Source organism: Canis lupus, chromosome 10 (assembly GCF_011100685.1).
Source record: "Canis lupus familiaris isolate Mischka breed German Shepherd chromosome 10, alternate assembly UU_Cfam_GSD_1.0, whole genome shotgun sequence".
Lineage (NCBI taxonomy): Eukaryota > Metazoa > Chordata > Mammalia > Carnivora > Canidae > Canis > Canis lupus.
Window position 1 is genome coordinate 29,022,278 of NC_049231.1, and position 20,847 is coordinate 29,043,124.

At 49.9% G+C, this 20,847-nt stretch overlaps 1 protein-coding gene across 1 annotated transcript in view; it reads left to right on the forward strand.

The window, feature by feature from the left end:
* The first annotated feature begins 8,732 nt into the window (after positions 1–8,732).
* The window catches only part of MYH9 (myosin heavy chain 9), a 91,473-nt gene continuing 79,358 nt past the window's right edge, over positions 8,733–20,847 (forward strand). Inside the window, 1 exon segment of the mRNA NM_001110767.1 lies at positions 8,733–8,894. The gene's annotated coding sequence lies outside the window, so the exon portion shown is untranslated.

The following is a 20,847-nucleotide window of genomic DNA, read 5'->3' on the forward strand; positions in this document are numbered from 1 at the left end:
AGACCCAGCCCAAACCTTGTGCCTTCAAGCTGAGTGTCCACCCTGGCTGTGGGGTAGAGGCGCCAGCCCTTGTGGAAGGAAGAACAAGGAAGGTGATGGGTCCCTCTGGGAAGTTTCCAGAAAGTCTCTGTTGGTGGGAGGGGATGTTGATTAGTTTCAAATGCTGTCTAGGAAGGTGAGACCTGGGTGAGACATGCAGCTTTCGTGATCTCTGAGGAGTTTAGAGAGAGGAGGGGCTGAAGGTGAGTGAGAGCAAGGTGAGAGATCTGAGGGCCTGATGCAGACCACTCACGCTCTGGAGAAATCGGTGTTGAGAGGGAGGGGGAACATGGAATGTATCCACCACTGGAGCACCAGACAGTATTTCACTGCCCTGTGAATTGTCTGGGCTGTGTATTCATCCCTCCCTCCCCCAGCCCCTGGCAAACATGGATCTGTTTATTATCTTGACAGTTTTGTCTTTTTCAGAATGTCATTTAGTTGGAATCCCACAGAATGTAGCCTTTTCAGACTGGCTTCTTTCAATTAGTGATATGCATTTAAGTTTCCTCCATGTCTGTTCATGACTCAATAGCTTATTTCTTTTTAGTGATGAGTAATATTCCATTGTCTGGGTGTACCATTGTCCATTCACCTACATCTTGGTTTTTTTCAGGTTTTGGCAATTACGAATAAGCCTGCGGTAAACATCTTTTTCTCTACTGGATCTTATGGTAAGAGTATGCTTAGTTTTTTATTGTTGTTGTTGTTTTAATATTTATTTATTTATTTATTTATTTATTTATTTATTTATTTATTTGAGAGAGAGAGAGAGCATGCAAGAGAGGGAGAGGGAGATACAGATTCCCTACTGAGCAGGGAGGCCACTGCGGGGCTTGATTCGACGCTGGGACCATGACCTGAGCTGAAGGCAGATGCTTAACAGAGCCTCCAGGCTCCCCAAGAGTGTGTTTAGTTGTGTAAGAAATTGCCAAAAACTGCGTTCCAAAGCAGTTTTGCATTCCTTCCAGCAATCAATGAGGGTTCCTATTGTTCCACATCTTTGCCAGCATTTGGTATTTTGAGTATTCTAGAATTTGGCCATTCTAGTAGGTATGTAGTAAGAATTCATTTTAATTGGCATTGCCCTGATGACATGATGGCACTTTTCATATGTTTTTTTGCCATCTGTGTTTCTACTTTGGTGAGGTGTCTGTTAAGTTCTTTGGCCCATTTTTTAATCATGTCATCCTCTTATTATTGAGTTTTAAGAATTCTTTGTATATTTTAGGTAACAGTCCATTTTCTGGTTTGCTTTTAAGACAGAGGAATCCAAAGTATGCTTGTAGGTGGGTGAGCTGCCAAGATGTTGAGGAGAAAAATAATTAGCAGGAATACAAAACCATATATAGAGTATAATTCAAATTGTAATTCTTTACGTTATTTGTAACTTTTAATTTTATGTAATTAAAAAACTTACAGAGGGGCACCTGGGTGGCTCAGTCAATTAAGTGTCTGACTCTTGATCTCAGCTCAGGTCTTCATCTCAGGGTTGTGAGTTCAAGCGCCCATATTAGGCTCCCTGTTCAGGGAGGGAGTCTGTTTTCTGTCTTAAAAAAAAAAAAAAAAAAAAAAAAGATAAGGACAGCCCCGTTGGCTCAGCAGTTTAGCGCTGCCTTTGGCCCAGGGTGTGATCCTGGAGACCCGGGATCGAGTCCCACGTCGGGCTCCCTGCATGGAGCCTGCTTCTCCTTCTGCCTGTGTCTCTGCCTCTCTCTCTCTCATGAATAAATAAATAAAATCTTTAAAAAAATGAAATATAGAAAATCACAAGAGTAGTACAAAGGACTCTCATACTGTATCCATCTTTACCGATTATTTAGATTTTGCTCCAATTTTATTTTATTGTTTTCCTTTTTATTGAAATATAATTTATAGTAAGCCTAGCACACAACTCTTAAGTGTACAAATCAATAAATTTTACAGGTGTAAACCCAAAGTAATCACCAACCACATCAAGATATAGAACATTCCGATACTCCATAAGGCTCTGTGGGCCCCTTCCATTCACAAACTCTGCAGCGGGAACCTCCATTCTGGTTTCTGTCACTAGAGATTGATTTTGCCTATTTTAGAACTTCACATAAATGGACTCACACGGTAGCTTTTATTATTTTATTTTATTTTTAAAATATTTTATTTATTTATTTATTTATTTATTTATTTATTTATTTATTTATTCATGAGAGACACAGAGAGAGAGAGAGGCAGAGACACAGGCAGCAGGCTCCATGCAGGGAGCCTGATGAGGGACTCGATTCCAGGACTCCAGGATCGCGGAGCCACCCAGGGATCCCCTAGCTTTTATTTTCTTATCTAAACTCTTACTCAACAGTATGTCTGTGAGATTCATTCATTAAAAACAACAAAACAACAGCATGATTGAGATATGTCACATATCGGGGCACCTGGGTGGCTTAGTGGTTGAGCGTCTGCCTTCGATTCAGGGCATGATCCCGGGGTCCTGGGATCAAGTCCCACATCAGGCTCCCTGTAGGGAGCCTGCTTCTCCCTTTGCCTGTGTCTCTGCCTCTTTCTGTGTCTCTCATGAACAAATAAATGTAGTCTTTTTTTTTTTTTTTATAGAGTGGGGAGAAGGAGCCTGGCTGGGTCAGCTGGTAGAAGCTGTGACTCTTGATCTCAGTGTTGTGAGTTCAAATTCCACATCAGGCATGGAGCTTATGTAAAAATAAATACATACACACATAAATACATAAAGTATAAAATTCAGGGGGCACCTGGGTGGCTCAGTCTGTTAAGCATCTGACTCTTGGTTTCAGCTCAGGTCATGACCTCAGGGTCTGGGGATCAAGCCCTGTGTTGGGCTCTGCCCTCAGTACAGAGTCTGCAGGAGCTTCTCTCCTTCTCCCTCTGCTCCTCCCCTGCTCACACTCTCTCTTTCTGTCTAAAATCAAATCAAAACAAAACAAAACAAAACAAAACGACAACAGGAAAACCCACCAAAAAACCCCAGCTCTTTGAAGTATGCAATTCAGTAGGCTTTTAGCATAGTCACAGAGTGTGCAACCATCACCACAATCCAATTTCGGAACATTTTCATTGCCTCAAAAAAACAAAGAAACAAAAAAGTACTCTGAAAAACCCAACCCTCCTAGCCATTAGCAGTAACTTCTCATTTCTTCCTTTCCCCAGCCTTTGGCAACCACTAATCTGTTTTCCATCTCTATAGATTTGCCTGTTCTGGATGTTTCATATACATGAAGTTATACAATATGTGCTCTTTTGTGACGGGCTACTTTCATTTAGCATATTTTTAAGGCTCATCCATGTTGTAGCAGGCAATATTCCGTTATATGAAGATGCTACATTTAGTTCTTTCCTTCATCAGTTCATGGACATTCGGATTTTTTTACATGTTAACCCTACTTTGTTCTTTCCTTCCCTGTGTTAGTGCATTGAATGAACAGAATCCATATATTCTTCTTACTGTTGATATACTTTTCTCCCCCTAGTTTTTGGCTATTTTAAGCTGCTATGAACTTTTTTTAAAGATTTTATTTATTTATTCATGACAGTCACAGACAGAGAGGCAGAGACACAGGTAGAGGGAGAAGCAGGCCCCATGCAGGAAGCCCGATGTGAGACTCGATCCCAGAACTCTGGGATCAAGCCCTGAGCCAAAGGCAGGCAGACGCTCAACCGTTGAGCCACCTGGGGTCCCCGAATATTTTTTTAAAGATTTTATTGGGGATCCCTGGCTGACTTAGCGGTTTGGCATCTGCCTTCGGCCCAGGGCATGATCCTGGAGTCCCGGGATCAAGTCCCACGTTGGGCTTCCTGCATGGAGCCTGCGTCTCCCTCGGGCTGTGTCTCTGTCTCTGTGTGTGTGTGTCTTTCATGAATAAATGAATAAAATCTTTAAAAAATAATAAAAATTATGTTATTTATTTATTTGACAGGAGAGAACACAAGCAGGAGGAGGAGCAGAGGAAGAAGTAGACTCTCCACTGAGCAGGAAGCCTGACACAGGGCTTTATCCCAGGACCCCGGGATCATGATCTCAGCTGAAGGCAGACTCTTAACCGAATGAGCCACCCGGGCACCCCAAAAGTTCTTAATTTTAATTAAGGTCAATTTAACATTTTCTTATTGTTTATACTTTTTATCTTAAGAAATTTTTGCCTATTTCAAGGTCATGGAGAAATTCTCCTATGCCTTCTTCTAGAATTTTTGTTATCTGCTTTTTTTTTATATAGATTTTATTTATTTATTCATGAGACACACAGAGAGAGAGAGAGAGAGGCAGACACAGACAGAGGGAGAAGCAGGCTCCATGCAGTGAGCCCGAGACGGGACTCGATCCTGGGACTCCAGGATGAAGCCCTGGGCTGAAGGCAGGTGCCAAATCGCTGAGCCACCCAGGGATCCCCATGCTATCTGCTTTTTATATTCAGGACTGTGATGTATCCTGAACTATTTCCATAAATGGTGTGAGGGTAGGGGTCAAGATTCATGGTTCCACATGTAGATATGCAATTGACCCAGCACCATTTATTAAAAGACCATCTTCTCTTCAGTTATTTGCAGTGGCACCTTGGTAATATATCAAGTGACCATGTGTATATGTGGACCTCTCAATTTTATGCAAATATGTATGTGTGTGTATACAGATTTGAAGGAAGCCAGCCACAAGGTTTGTTAATAGTTGCGATAATGTGGTAGTAAGTTTGTGGGTGATTCAAATTTTCTCTTTTTAATATTTTCTATACTAATCATAATGTTATTTTAGTTCTTAGACAAAATAGATGAAATATTTTCCTAAAATTTATCAAGGATATAGGTTCTTGGGAGATAGAGGAGGAGTTACCAGGCTGGATTGCCGGTGGGAGGATTTCCTGAGTTGAGGAAGCATCTAGGCTAGTGGATAGGGAGGAGAGAATTCAGGACCTGGCCATTAGAGGCCTTCCATCTTCTTAGCGACCTCAGTTCCCTGGAGAAGGTGGTGCCAGGAGGCTGGAGATATGAGGAAAATGGAAATGAACATTATCAATAATGCTCTACCCGTAAGTGCATACTACTTAGCAACTGACTTATTTTGTTTTTGTTTTAGAAAGGAAGGGTGGGAGGGGCAGAGAGAGAGAGAGAGGAAGAGAATTTTAATCAGGCTCCACACCTAGCACAGAGCCTGATGCTGGGCTCGACCTCATAGCCTTGAGATCATAACCTGAGCCAAAATCAAGAGTCAGATGTTTAACCCACTGAGCCACCCAGGTGGCCCTACTTAACAGTTTAGAAAACAACTTGAGGTCTGGGTCTCCTGTGGTCTTCGCAACACTTCTTGGGGCTAAAGAATATCCCGTGATTATATTCATTTTACAGATAAGGAAACAGATGCTGAATCCTCCTCAGGTATTCACTAAATAGTCATTTTATGCCAGGCTGTTTAGCTCCAGGTCCACAGAGACAAAGAAGGCACAGCCCTATGTGTTCTCAGGCAGCTTCCAGCCTGGGCAGAGGAAACAGCCAGTGGATGGAGGATTAAAATCTAGTGTGCGAAAGAGATAAGGGAAAGATGATGTGATTATACAAAGGATAGGCACCTAACTGGCCTGCAGGGTCAGGGAAGACATTTTAGAAGAGGTGACATCTAAGCGAGTCATTTTCTTCTACTTTTGATAAATTATGCAAGTGAGGGATCCCTGGGTGGCGCAGCGGTTTGGCGCCTGCCTTTGGCCCAGGGCGCGATCCTGGAGACCCGGGATCGAATCCCACATCAGGCTCCCGGTGCATGGAGCCTGCTTCTCCCTCTGCCTGTGTCTCTGCCTCTCTCTGTCTCTCTCTCTGTGACTATCATAAATAATTAAAAAAAAAAAAATAGCTGGAAGCTAAAAAAAAAAAAAATTATGCAAGTGATACATGTGTTAGAAACACAGATAAGCAGAAGAAAAAAATTAGTCACAATCCTTCTACCAAGACATAAATCTTTTTTTTTTCCAAGACATAAATCTTATTTACACTTTAATACAATGCCTTTTATTTTACTTTTTTTTTAATTTTATTTTTTTTATTTATTCATGATAGACATAGAGAGAGAGACAGAGAGAGAGGCAGAGACACAGGCAGAGGGAGAAGCAGGCTCCATGCAGGGAGCCTGACGTGGGACTCGATCCTGGGACTCCAGGACCGCACCCTGGGCCAAAGGCAGGTGCTAAACCGCTAAGCCACCCAGGGATCCCCCTACAATGCCTTTTAAACTTCATTTTCTGTCTCTATATAGGCATGCATGCACACACACCAGGGAGATATACAAACACCGCACAAAAATAAATGAAATTCTGCTATAACAGCATTTTACAATTTGCTTTTCCTTGCTTAGTATATTGTAAAGATTTTTAAAGATTTATTTATTCATGAAAGACACACAGAGAGAGAGAGAGAGAGAGAGGCAGAGACACAGGCAGAGGGAGAAGCAGGCTCCCACTGGGAAGCCTGATGTGGGACTCGATCCCAGGACCCCGGGATCATGCCCTGGGCTGAAGGCAGATGTTCAACCACTGAGCCACTCAGGCATCCCTACTTAGTATATTTTAAAACAGTAAATACAAATCTAAATAAAATTTTAGTGACTTTTTGGGTATATCTAAAACATAGATATATCAACATTTATTCAATCAGTCTCATATTACACATTTGTTTCTTTTTTTCACATTTGTTTCTAATATTTTTGTTTTTTATTTTTTATTTTTTTATTATTATTTTTTTGTTTCTAATATTTAGTGACTCTAAACCATGTTGAAAGGAATACCTTTTAAACCACTATCTGTGCACTTTCCCAATTATTTTTTTGTGGTGAATTCTCAGAGAAAATTGATCAATTTACTCTCCCATCTGTATCTCTAAGCCTGTCCAACAGTGGGCATTTTTATTCTTTTACTAATTAAAAAAAATTTGGTTGAAAAATGGTATCTCATGATATTTTGTTTGCATTTCTTTGTTTGCATTTCTAGTGACTTACCTTTTTTCCCCCATGATTATTGGCCATTTATGTTTCTCTTTCCTTACTTGTCTATTCCTTTTTTGGCCATTTTTATTTTGGAATACTTAGGATTTTTCTTAGTGACTGAGAACTCTTTGTATATTGTTGGTAGTAATTATTAGGGTTGCAAATTTTTTTCCCAGTGCTCTTTTTACTTTTACATCATACATATTTTCTGAAGTTATAGGTTAGTCATGATAGATAGAACATTCCGAAAGGGAAGTGTTATGAGAAATTTGGCCCCTTAGATATAAAATGTATTATAAAGCTACCATCATTAAAGTATTTTGGAAATAGCACAGGAATACACAAAAAAGATCAATGGATACAACTCAGAAGCATGTCTGAGCATATATAAATTAGAAAGGTGATGAATAAGGAATGGACAACCGGCCTTTGGGGAAATTGTATTGTATTTCTCCCTCATTCCATAACCAACTTAAATTCTAGGTGGATTAAAGATAAATATAAACATCTTTTTAAGTTAAAAAACAAATTTTTTTAGGGGCACCTGGCTGGTTCAGTGGTTGAGCATCTGCCTTCAGCTTAGGTCCTGATCCAGGGGGTCTTGGGGTGGAGTCCCACATCAGGCTCCTCACAGGGAGCCTGCTTCTTTCTCCCTCTACCTGTCTCTGTCTCTCAGTGTCTCTCATGAATAAATAAATAAAATCTTAAAAACAAACAAACAAACAAACAAACAATATCTTAGTAAGCTCTAAGTCCAATGTGGGCTTTGAACTCACAATCCCTAGATCAAGAGTCTCATGCTCTACGGTCTGAACCAGCCAGGCGTCCCTAAAAAAATTAAAAACAAGTTTTAATATAAAAGGTTTTATCCTCGTGTAGTGGGCAGTAACCAAAAGGAGTGGCTCTTTGCCTACCTGAAAAAAAAAAAAAAAAAAAAAAAAGAACACAGAAGAAAACACTGGTAACAAAGGTCTTAAGGGAAGTGTGCGAGTTAATCGCGTGCAGGTAGAGAGACTTGGAAATGCACCCCGGGAACGGTCCGAGGAAGGTCCGGAGGCTGGGGGACCCCGGCGTGCCCACCCAAAGAGAGGGTCGGGAATCGAACTCAGGGCGCCCGCAGCGGATCCCGGGCTGAGTCCACGCCCGCCCCCACGGGCCATCATAATTATGTAAAATAGCACTTTTCCCATATATGGTACTTAATATCTGTGCTTCTGGTAGGATGACATGGGACCGGGAAAACAGCTCGAGGGGCGGGGCGTCAGCGCCGCGGACCTTCCCCGCCGGCTCCCGCCCGGCCTCGCCCGGCCCGGCAAGGCACCAAATCCCCAGCCCGAGTCCTCCGCGAGCCGCCTCCTCCTCCTCCTGATTGGACGCTCTGCGTGTCAATCCTCCCCCTGGAACCGGGCTGTCCGTCGGGCCCGCCCCACGGGGGCGGGGCTCCCGCCTAGGAAGCGCGGAGGAAGGTGGAGCGGGTGGAGGTGGGGGCGGATGGGGAGGGTGAGTGCCCCACCCCGCCGGCCCCGGAGGCCCCGCCCACCCTCCTTCCTACAGGCCAAGAGGCCTGTCCATCAAGACCGGGGACGGACTGGAGTGGGCGAGGCGGCTCGGGGGGCGGTGTCGGGCCCCCAGGCTCCGCCCCGGAGCCGGCGCGGGGCTGGAATAGGCGGGCGGCTGCAAGGGCGGGGCGGGGAGGCGGCGAGGAGCCGAGCTGGGTGCGGTGAGGCGCGCAGATCACCGCGGTTCCCGGGCAGGGCACGGAAGGCTGAGCGAGACTGACCTGCTGCAGCTCCGGCCTCGCGCGCTCGCCCCACCCCGCCGTCGCCCGCGCGCTCGAGGAAGCCCTTTCGGGAGAAGCGGCGCCCGTTCCCCGGCGCGGATCCAGGTTCAGGTGAGCGAGCCCCGCCGGCCGGTCCCGCCCCGGGCGGGGGCGGGGTGGGGGCGACGGGGCGCGCGGCGTCCGGGGCGAGCCTGCCGTGTGGCTCTCGGCCCCGGCGCGGCCGGGCGGGCGCACCGCATCCTTCCGGGAGGGGCCGCGGGACCCCCTGCTCCGCCCGCGGAGGGCGCCGCCGGAGCCGCGGCCTCGGGAGCCCGGGAAGGCTTGGGCCGGCGCTCCCGGGAGCCCGCCCCCCCCCCCCCCCCCGGCGGGGCGCCGCAGCCTCGACCTCCCCTGCGGCCCGGGCACGCCCCGCCCTCGCCCCGCCGAGTGCCCAAGTTGGGCAAACTTCTTAACCCCTTCCGCGCGCCGCTGTGGCTGGGCCGGGCCGAGGGGCGTGGGTGGGGGTCGGGGCAGCGGCTCCCCTGGAAGTCAGCCGGCGCCTCCGGACGGAGGTAACGGGCCGGCGGGGACCGTTTGGCAGCTGTCAGGGCGGCCGCCTGAGTCAGAATCGGACCGTCCTGCCGCAGACATTGCTCTCGGCTCGGTTTCCGCCCTCCGCTGCCGACTTCCTCATTCGCCCGCCGCGATCGGCGGGGCGGGGGCGGGGGCGGGGGCCGGGGGCCGTGCGGCGGTGCGTGGGGCCCGGGGCCCGGCGGGGCGGGAGGGACTCCCCGGGCAGCCCCCCGCACCCCGCCCCGGCAGGAGGGCCCCGGAATGCCCGCAGCCCTCCGCGCGGGCCGCCGCAGCGCACCTGACTCCGCCGCACCTGGGCCGCCCCGCGCGGGCGGGGGCTGGGAGCTGGGCCCTGCCGCTCGGGACCCCGCCTGCGCTCGTGCATCGTCCCCGTTTGGGCCAGATCCGGGGTTGTTACCTGCCTTCCCCACTTCTCCGTGCTGGGTGCGGGGGGGGGGGCTCCCTCCATCCTGTCCTGGGACCACACCCGGGGCTGGACTGCACCGCCCCCCCCCCCCAATCCCCGCAGGGAGCCCAGTCGTTTGTAACCACGCCGTGACCTCCAGGACCAGGTTGGCGGCTGCCTGGAGGTGGGGGCTGGGTGAGGTCCGTGCCCCAGTCTGTGGCCCCACCCAGCCGGTGTGGGGAGAAAGGTTCCCGGGAAGTCCCAGGTCCTGGTAGGTCGTGGAGCCCGGCGGCTCTCCCCGCTGGGCAGTGGGGAGGCGCAACAACTCCTGGTTCACTGCATCCTTTTCTGGGTTTAAGAGGACCTCAAAGTAACTGTTGAGTAACTGTTGAAGGGGAAGAGAGCCTTAGCTGCTTCCTGCAACACTGGCCATTTCTGACTCCACTGAGACCTGCCTGATAACCACCTGGTGGTTTATTCCCCTTTTGGTAGGAGGGAGGCTGCTTTAAGGCCTGTTTAGACAATCGCTGGATTAATAATATTAGTCAATTTATATTCAAGGCTGCTGGGTGCAGGGGGAGGGTACACAGATGTGTAATTGAGCAAATATTTAACTGGCTGCTCTGTGCCAGGTGGTGGAGGGGTGTGAGGTTGAGTAAGACCTGGCCCCTGCCTTCGAGCACTTAGGGAACGCTGAGACAAATCTGTAGATGACTCTAATGTGAGGTGAAGATGACATGGTCCTCGGAAAGGTACTGTGAGTCATGGGGACTGGGAGAAGGGAGCCAGCCCACTGTGCGGAGATCCCAGAAGCTTCTGCCCTCCAGGAGTTTACAGTCCTTCAGGGGAAATAGTGTCTGAATGATCAAAATACAAAGGCAGCCTGTGATGAGTATCCCAAGCATGCCGGAGACAAAGGACTCAAAGGACTCGAGGAATTCCGAGAGGGGCCACCACTTCTGTCCGGGGGGGGGGGGGGGGGGGGGGGGGGGGGGGGGGGGCAAGAGGGAAGCTGCCTCCGAAGGAGCTCGCTGCCTGAGCTGACTGCTGATCTGGCTGCCGATCTGGCAAACTGAGGCAGGCCTTCAGTGTTGGAAAGGAAGGCCTCATTTAGTGCATAACTGAGCAATCAAGAGATTGGCTTAGTGTAATTTGAGAGTCACTGTGCCCCCAACTTGGCTGCCGGGTGATACCAAAGAGCTCTACTTTTCACACTCAGCAAGCCTCGGCAGTGCCTGTGGGCAGATCCAGGTGCCTGGATTGGCAGGCTCTGTGCAGGGAAGGGCCGCTCAGCTCCAGAGGTGCCTTCTGTGGGGCTGCTTCCCTGAAGGGCACATGAAGGGAGAGGAAAGAGGATCAGGGTCCTAGCTCTCTGGTTTTCAATTTTTTTTTTTTTTTTAACTTTTTAACCTAAGGGGTTGGAGATGGGACAACTTCCCTCTTGCAGGATGAAGGATGCATGTTAATCACAGGCTGCCTTTTGCCTGTTTCTGCTCCAGAAAAAACAAAACAAGGATCTGTTAGCTTTTTAGAAGGAGAAAAGCACACTTAGAAAATGCAGCATTGTTGTGTAGCCTGGGAGGGTATTGCTAGAAACCAGGCTAACTGTGCTTTCTTCACTTCCTCTTCTAGCTAATCCTTCAATAAAGTACTTAAGACAGCCCTTACCAGCTTGACATCTTTATTTCAAAAGGAGGGGAGGGGTTGGCTGTTGTTTTCCTCTGAGCCTGGCCTTACCCTTCTTTGGAAGGGGGAGAAAGAAACCCAAAGCAAAGGGGGAAAAAAAAAAACCCCGTGCCTTGACAGCTTCCTCCCAAGCATCATGTTCCAAAAATATTTAGAATAACAAAATCTGTGTGTCGTCTTAATTAAACAAACGTCCTAATTTGCTGAGCATAAAACAGCATCTCTGCCCGCAGGGGCAGGAAGTGCACTTTCCCCCGTGCAGCTCCAGAGAGTCACTGCCTCTTGGCCTTAACCCCTGCTGCACTGAACTCCTGGGCTCCAGTCCTCTGGTGACAACAGAATGGAGCCCTGGTTGCCACCTGGGAAGTGACTGTGCTCCTGGGACTCACAGAATGCCATTCTTAGAGTTAGGAAGAGTGGGCTCAGGAGCTTTGCAGCGAGCCAGGCTTCAAATCCTGACCCTGCCACTTAATTAGCTCTATGATCTTAGGCAAGTCACATAACCTCCCTGAGCCTCAATGCCCTCATCTGTAATATGGGAATGAATACCTACCCTCAGGGATTAGGTGTGAGAACTAAAAGAAATCAGGTGTGTAAAGGGCCTGATAGATAGTGGCTCTGTCAGTTTTAAGAAAATATGTGAATAACAGGTCTCAACCTGGGTCCTCAGGCAGGGACACAGGGGAGGGAAGGGTAGGTGGTGTTCCTTGCTTCTGCTCAGGGCTCTTTCTGCTTTCTCAAAAGGAGTGGTTATGTGTGTGCAAACGTGCATGCAGTGCTTGCGGGCTGTGAAGCCCAGGTGGGTCGGGGGGCCCATCCGCTGCTGCTTTTGGATGCACTCTGTGACAAGCTTGTGCTCAGTAGCCCCATTTCAGGGTCTGGCCCAGACAGAAGGTGTACAAACTCTCTCCGGTTTTAGTTCTACTTTTTTTTTTTTTTTTTTTAAAGATTTAATTTATTTACTCATGAGAGACACACACAGAGAGAGAGAGAGAGAGGCAGAGACACAGGCAGAGGAAGAAGCAGGCTCCATGCAGGGAGCCCGACGCGGGACTCGATCCCTGTACTCCAGGATCACGCCCCGGGCTGAAGGCGGGCGCCAAACCACTGAGCCACCCGGGCTGCCCCCGGTTTTAGTTCTAAAATATGGTTTCCCATGGTCCAGGAAGTCCAGGGTAGAGCCAAGGGGTGACTTGGAAAGAGCATAGGACCCTGGGGTCTGGAGACCTGGTCTCTGGCTCTGGTTGGGGGACAATTTGATTTTGATAGAAAGGGCCCTGCCATCCTACAAAGACATCATGCCACTTTATGTGCCCACCAGGTAAACACAAGAGTGCCCGGGAAACAGGCAAAATCAGTTTTCATTTCTCCGAGATGCCCCCGTGTTGAGGGCACGCTCTCATGCCCTACCGGTGGGAGCATAAATTGTGAGAACTCTCTTTTTAAAGGTAGTTTGGCAATGTCTGCCAAAGCATAGTCCCTCTAATTTCTAGGAATTCAACCCACAGATAAGCTCAGATATGCAAGAGGAAGTGTCTGAGGATATTCTTTACAGCATTGTCATAAAAAAAGACAGGAAACAAGCAAACTGTCCATCAGAAGGGTCAGATAAATCATGGCACAGCTCTACAGTGGGGATCCTGCAGTGTAGCCCCTGGGAAAATGAGGCCGATCTGTGAGTAGTTATAGGGTGCACTCTGCAAGATACGTTGCAAGTGGAAAGAACTAGGGGCGAAGTAGTATGTAAAACCTAGTATGTCGCCTGGGCTCTGCATGGAAAGATACTGAGATGCTGGGGATTGTGGCTGCTTCCAGAAGGGGAGGAGGGCCCAGGAAGCAGGAGTGGGAGTGAGCATCACATGCCTTTTTAGTTTTATTACCTGTGGAAACTAAGGGGTCTTTGGCCAGTCTTGTGGGCTTCAACTTCAAAACGCATTGCTCTTGATTCCCAATTTCATAATGAGTGCCTGTTGTGTGCAAGGAAGGAGGAGGGGTCTCGGAAATGGACTGACTTGCTCTCGTGGCTGCAACGTTTTGGGTCCTGTTTTCTTCCCCGTGACATCATATTGCCAGAGTAACCCCCTTAAACAAACGCCTATTCTGATCCACTCCCTCATATTCTGGGAAATGATAGATGATTGCTTTTTCTTTGCTGTAAGAGAAAAGGAAGCCCGCAGTGTGTGTCTGGAAAGTATTTCGGGATACCCTTTTGCCAGGCTTCCCACAATTCCCCTGACTCCAAATCATATGCTGTTCTTTCCTGGGAAGCCCATTCTGACCATAGGGCTAACCCAGACCTTTATTCGCTTGGATTCACATTTTTTTTTTTTTTTTGGATTCACTTTTTAAAACTCGGGGTCACTGTAATGACTAGAGCGATCCTTCCCCTTCCATCCCCAGTTGTCCCTCCGGCCTCTGGCCTGTGGCTTTAACGTATTAATAACTGGAAAAGCCCAAGTTCTTGAGAAAATGGGATCAAAAGGGTGTTTTGAATTGGAGGGCTTGATCGCCTTCTCAAGAAAGACTGTCTTAGCCTTGGATGCTGTGGGTCCTGGAGAAGCTGCCAGCACTGCTCACCACCGAGTTGGCGTTTTTCTGTGGCAAAGCCAGCAGAAGACCCCCCATCGGGGTCTCGGACAGGCCGGTGTCCCCTGCCTGGCAGCCTCTGGGCCTCCTAGAGGAATGGCATGAGTCACACATGAGTGCACAAAATGAGCCTGAGTCTAAAATGGGCCTGCCACCACGTGGGCAGATGGTTTGAAGGCTGGATGCTGGCTGGTATCCTACCCCCTGTCCTCACCTTGTGCTGTGAAGGCACCAGATATTTGGGGAGCAGGAGAGGAGCTGCCCTCTTGCCCCTGATGTGTGTCTCTTTAAAAAGTAACTGAGGCGGGCTTCTGTTGGCACCTCTCAGGCCCCATCCTGCCCTCTAGTTTCCCAAGCCTGAGGTGATTCAGCACCCAGACTGGGACACAGCACCCGGCCCGCGCAGGTGGGCCCAGAGGGGCCCTCGGATGGCCTTTGGCTGAGGGTGAGGCCTTCCCGGGAGTGTCTGGGGCCTGACTGCGGCCCTTCGACTCCAGCTGCTCCACCGGGATCCCTCCCTGAGTGGCTGGAGGGAGCCTCCCGGGCCTCCCGGAAGTTGCCACCGAAGGGTGTGGCTTCCTGCCCGGGCAGGTTGGGCGAGGCCTGGAGGGAAGTGGGAGGTGTAGCGGCTCGACCCGCCCTCCCCGCCCTCCGGCGGCTTCCCGGGTGCCTCTCGGGCCCTCGGTCTCAGGGGCCTTACAGGCCGCCCCACCCCGAGGAGAAGGGGGCCTCCTGGTTGGGGGTCTTCTCTCCCACCCCCTCCACGGGCATTCTCTCGGTTCCGGGACTTTGCCCCTTGGAGACTTGTCCCTTTCATTTGACCCGTTCATTCCACCTGGTGGCCTGCTTAAAAGAGAAAACGAACGACAGTGAAAACCCTCCGTCGGAATTTCCTTGGAATCGTAGGATGTGTGCGCCGGAGGGGATCTTAGGGATAATTTCACCCCCCACCCACCCCATCAGAGAAGGAGCCGTTTGCCCAAAGCTCGTTCTGTGAGTTGGTAGAAAGCCGTGGGGCTCCTGGTTTCACTCAGCGCCTTTCTCTCGAAATCACGTGGCCTCGTTTTAAAAGTGTTTTTAAAGTGTTATCTTCCCTTCCTTGGCCTTTATGCACCGTTTAGCCAAGCAACACATACTTAGCTCCTTTAATCTCTCAAGAGTCTGCTCTTCCACACCCTTGGTCTTTCTCTTTCTTGGAGGGGAGGGGCGCCACGGTTAGGACGCTGGGTGGGAAGTGTTCTCGGTTTCTCTGAACTGCTTCCAGTTGGACAGGGCGCCTTCAGCTGAAAGTTCCCACAGCTCGAAAAATCAATATTTCACATGGGGAGGCGCCAGGCAGCAGGGTGGGCCGATCGGAGGGCCGCACCGCCTTTCCCCTGTCCCTTAGCCGCTCCTCATTGCTGGTCGTTTTAAGTCCTTGAATGACCGAGGTGATCGACTTCTTGTATTTTCAATACGAAACTCATGGTGGAGGGAACAAAAGAAGGGCTTTGGGAGCAGCCCCTCGCCTTTTCTCCAGCAGCTAAAGGACCACTGCCTCAGTTTCCCCACCAGCAACAAGGAGATGCCTGCTTTTTCAGGCTTGTAATTTACATGTGAAGATACGTAAAGTATCTTCAGTCCAGTCCAGTTCTTTCCTCCCCCCTCTTTCATGTTCTCACCAACATCACCTGTCCCCCCCTGGGCCGGAGGAAATACGTGGTCAGGTTTTAAAGATTTTATTTTATTTTTTTTTAAGATTTTATTTATTCATTCATGATAGACATAGAGAGAGAGAGAGGCAGAGACACAGGCAGAGGGAGAAGCGGGCTCCATGCACCGGGAGCCTGATGTGGGATTCGATCCCGGGGCTCCAGGATCACGCCCTGGGCCAAAGGCAGGCGCCAAACCGCTGCGCCACCCAGGGATCCCCTAAAGATTTTAAATTAGTCCCACAAGTCTGTCCCTTGATAACAAAGTGTGGGGGTGAGGATGGCATTGGAACCTGCCAGAAGATGTGCGTCAGATGCTGAGCTTGTCAACGGTCACTTCCTTTGCATCCTTCATACACATGGTACAGTTCACCTTGTCACACTGATCTGAGCTGTGTTAATGAAGCCTTTTTTTTTTTTTTTTTTTTACAAAGGCTGTTACAGAGCCGTAGAGGCTCCTTTATTTAGAGCTGCCTGTGTTCAAAAGCCACCGAATTTCCTGTGTTTTGCATGAAGTCACTGGGCTGGAGAAGGAGCTTCCTGTCTGATAAACATAAAGACCCGCATTGGGACTGGTTTGGGTGACTTAATCCAACTGGTCTGGGATGGGGGAGAAGATGTTAGAAGCCACCCGACTGAGGAGGTCAGGGGACCTGGAGGTCAGAGGCAGGGGTCTTTCCTCAAGTCTAGATCCCGGTTCTCACTCGGTGCCTGGTGCAGAGGTGGCTCCTAGTTGTATCAAGTGTTTGGACTCACTGCGGCCTTTGCCTGTAAGCCTGGGGACAGGAGGCCCAGGCCGCTAGTGCTTTAGCATGCCATTTACTCATCTCTCTCCTTGACAGATGCACATGCTCAGGCACTTGTCTGGAAATCTCTGGAGTAAGAGAAGTGGTGGCAGGGAGTCATTTTAAAGTTTTTGTCTGTTTTTTTGTTTTGTCTCTTGTTTTTTAAAGTAGGCTCCATGCCTGCCTAGCATGGAGCCCAACGTGAGTCTTGAACTCACAACCCTGGGATCCAGATGTGAGCTGAGATCTGAGAGTCAGACGCTAAACTGAGTGAGCAAGCCGGGTGCCCCCAGTTTTCATCTATTTTTAATTTTTAAGAGCAGCTATTGGGTATGAGGGTGTTGATGCCAAATTTCTTGGGCAAATCTCAGTCGTGAAAACACTCCTTGGGCCTGCTGCTGCATGGCCTTCACTGTGCTGGGTTTGGTGAGGCTTCAGTGTGGGTGGAGGGCAGAGCCCAGCTCTATCCTCAGGAGTCTTCCCCTCTGATAGGAGGTTGGGACACTGGGGAGAGACTTGTCACAAGAGGCAGGCCCGGGCACCCTGAGTGACTGGGGATTTCTGAGCATCTTGAGCCAGTCCCCTGGAGGCTAGGATTGCCAGGGGGCGGGGCTGGGGGCGGGAAGATGGGAAATGTGGGCTAGGAAAGAAGGAAGAGGCTCCTTTGGAAGGACTTTGGCCTGAGAATCAGGATGTCTGGGTTGAAGTCCCAGCTGTGCTGATAGTAGGAGTACTAATAGTTACATTCTTCTGAGCACTTGCTGTGTGCTAGGCACAGTGCTGGTGCTTTTACATGAATCATTTAATTTTTACCTCATTTCCGATGAGGTAAGAAATTACCCATTTTTTAAAAAGATTTATTTATTTATTCATGAGAGACACACAGAGAGAGGCAGAGACGCAGGCAGACGCTCCCTGCAGGGAGCCTGACGTGGGACTCAGTCTCAGGATCTGGGATTACATCCTGAGCTGAAGGCACATGCTCAACCACTGAGCCACCCAGTTGTCCTGAAATTAGCTCCATTTTACAGATGAGGAGACTGAGCAGGTATTCAGATTCCAGCACTGATTGCAGACCCCTGTGTGACTTTATAGATGTCCTTCACTCCTGAACTTGTGTTTCCTCACTTGACAGTGAGAGGTTGGGCTGGTCCCAAGGCGTCCACTGGCACAAGTGGCCAAGAATCAATGAGAGGAGCAGAGCTTTGGGCTGCTGCAGAACAGGGCCTCCATCCCACAGTGTGAATGGCTGTTCAGAGTGGGGTTGCTGGTTCTGTAGCTTTGTCTTGGCTACTGACGTCACCTTTAACCTCATCTGGCCATTCTTCAAATGTATGTGGTTGGTGCGAAGGGAGGGCAGGTGACAAACCATGGCTGAGCAGCGTGAATCCTGGCCGCCGTGCCTGCTGCTGTTAGCTGGGCCCTCGCTGGTCTTCCCTGGAGAGCCAACCAGCCAGAGGGCCTGCTGCCATCTTGACTAGTGGGCTCTTCTTGACCTCAACCCATTTGCAAACGTGCATTCTTTCTTTCCTTCTTCATTTGTTTATCTGACCTGCATCATTCAGGTATCACTCCTCAGAGCTTACTCTATGCCAGGCACTGGGCTGGGTAATGGGACTATGGAGATGAAGGAGAAGGAGGTGGGGCCCTTGTTTCCAGAAGTGGATGGCCTCCCAGGGAAGAGGGCCCAGGGGCCTCTGGGAAGGCTTCTGGGAGGAAGCGGCCTCCGAGCTGATTGCAGGTAGGGACGTGGCATGGAATGTCCAGGGAGCATTCTTGCTCAGGTGGTAAAGGATTTCCTCTCCTTTGAGGAGCACCGGGCCCCAGCCCCACTCCCAGCCCCCTCCGTAGCTCACAGGGCCCATTAAGATCTACTTCCGTGTGCCATTTTCTGCGAAATGTGAGAGTGCAGCCTTCCACTCCCGGATCCTTAGCCTCTGGGTGGCTGCTGGGCAGTCTGCCTGGGTCCTCTGGTTGTGTGGTCAGCTTGTCCCCAGCTGAAGGACTAGGGGGATGAAGTTTTTCATGGAGTGTTGAGAAAGATGAAACTGTTGCTGGAATTAGTTTCCTTTTTGAAGTAAAATGAGGGCGGGTGTTTATGGCACAAACAGTATAATAACAAAGCTGACCGGAAGCAGATTTGCCCCTCACCGCATCCACCGCTTGCTTCTCCCTGGGGTCCCTGTCTGTACACAGGCATGCACAGTGTACAAGTGACAGGGGGACAGGTAATGTCATGTGTTCAGTATTGTAAAGTTTCCTGTCTTCCAGCAGTCTCCACAGGTATTATTTTAATGGCTATGCCACAAAGGGGAAGAACCATTATTTACATTGTCAGAAAGTTCCATGGCTTTTAGTGACCTCCTTTTTTTAAAGATTTTATTTTATTTATTCATGAGAGACACAGAGAGAGAGGCAGAGACACAGGCAGAGGGAGAAGCAGGCTCCATGCAGGGAGCCTAACATGGGACTCGATCCCAGGACCCCGAGATCACGCTCTGGGCTGAAGGCGGCGCTAAACCGCTGAGCCACCCAGGCCACCCTGACCCTTTGGAAATTCATTCAGCAGCTGCTCCCCTGGGTGTACTAGGGCAGAAACTGCTGGTGGCTAGGAGGTAGATGAGAATGCAGATGCGTGAGATGTCATAGGCCCTGCCCTCAAAGGGCTCACTTCTGGACCCCGGGGGAAAAAGCACTTCCCTCTAGTGTTGTGGGTTGTGATAGAAGTGAGCCCGGGAGGAAATGGCAGCTCGGGTGCCCAGTTTGAATAGATGGAAGACCACTTTGGTTTTAGTGGTGGCACAGCTTAGGAATGAGGACCTGGGAGATCTTTCTGGGCTCAGTGGAGGAAGATCTGAATGGCTGATGCAGTTCACAGGCCTGGGCTGGAAAATACTCGGAGGAAGTGAGGGGCAGAGGCTCCAAGGGGTCTCGTCCACAGGGGGGCTGGGGGCATAGCCCCCTGGCCCTACTGGGAGATCTTTCTCACCCACCCCATCCCCTGCGGACTGAGTCACAGAGAGAGGCAGGGGTGGTCTCAGAAACATCCAGTAGGCCACTGGGGCTCTGCTGTGGCTCCTGCTGCCCAGGGAAGGTGCAGGATTGTAGCAACAAGTGGCAACAGTTTAGTTTTGTTGTGAAGAGAAAGTTTCAGAATCCTAGTGGCCCCTTTGGAGCAGATAGGTGTTTGTAATGGTAAGGGAGTTCTTTGGGAGCTGGGCATGCTGGGAGAAGATACACATGGTCAAGGGTCTAGAACCTGGAATGTAATGCCTTTGCTCTGGTTTGGTGTTCCTTGCCTCTTCCAGCCCTGCACTGTCCCTGTTCCTGTCCCTCAGCCCTGGCTCCAGGGAGCCTGGAGGTCAGGAGAGAGATCCTTTATTCAGAAAGGAGCCACAGGCTTGTCACCCACCCCATGGGGTGGGGATAGGAGGGGTCACTGGGGCACTTCCTGTCCTGTTGGTGTCTCAGGCTTTGTCCATCACCCTGAGCCCCCCTGCAGCCTGGATCAGTACCCGGCTGCCCGGAGCTCATGTTGGACAAGGACACTTTCTGTCCCAGTTGTCAGGTCCTCAATGCCACCCATTGAACGCACACTCAAAAAAACCCCAAACCAAGGAAAACCAATGCCTTAACCTCATCTTATTTTATTTTTTACATATTGACTGGAAATTGGTAATAAGAAGAAAACATGAGCTAGGAGATTGCAGCACTTGATAGATTCTCTCCCATCCCCTACTTTACACTACTGCTGGGTGATGGATATACGCTAGAGGTTGTCTTGGTAATTATACCATCTGCAGTTACATGCCAGCTCCTATATCAGAAGAGGGGGAGGTGGGTACACGGACTAGTGAGTTAGATAAAGCAGGAGTCGGCAGGCTGTGGGTAAGGGAGTGGGTGACTCTGGAAGCAGCAGGTGGGTTATTTTCACCCAGTTTATTTGTTCATTAAAATATGTATAATTCCGGGATCCCTGGGTGGCGCAGCGGTTTGGCGCCTGCCTTTGGCCCAGGGCGCGATCCCGGATACCCGGGATCGAATCCCATGTTGGGTTCCCGGTGCATGGAGCCTGCTTCTCCCTCTGCCTGTGTCTCTGCCTCCTCTCTCTCTCTGTGACTATCATAAATAAATAAAAATTAAAAAAAAATATGTATAATTCCTGGGGGTTTGCTGGAGACTGCCTAGGTGCCAGGCGCATGTCTGGATGAAACAACCAGAGTCTGTGGTTTACATTCTAGAGGGGTGCGAACCAGGCAGCAGCAAGGCAAGCAGCTCAGGTGAGGGTGTGCACGGAGTCCCCCAGGCCAGCGTGGTCAAGAGGACTCTCTCTCCCGAGCCCTGGAGGCTGGGAGGCT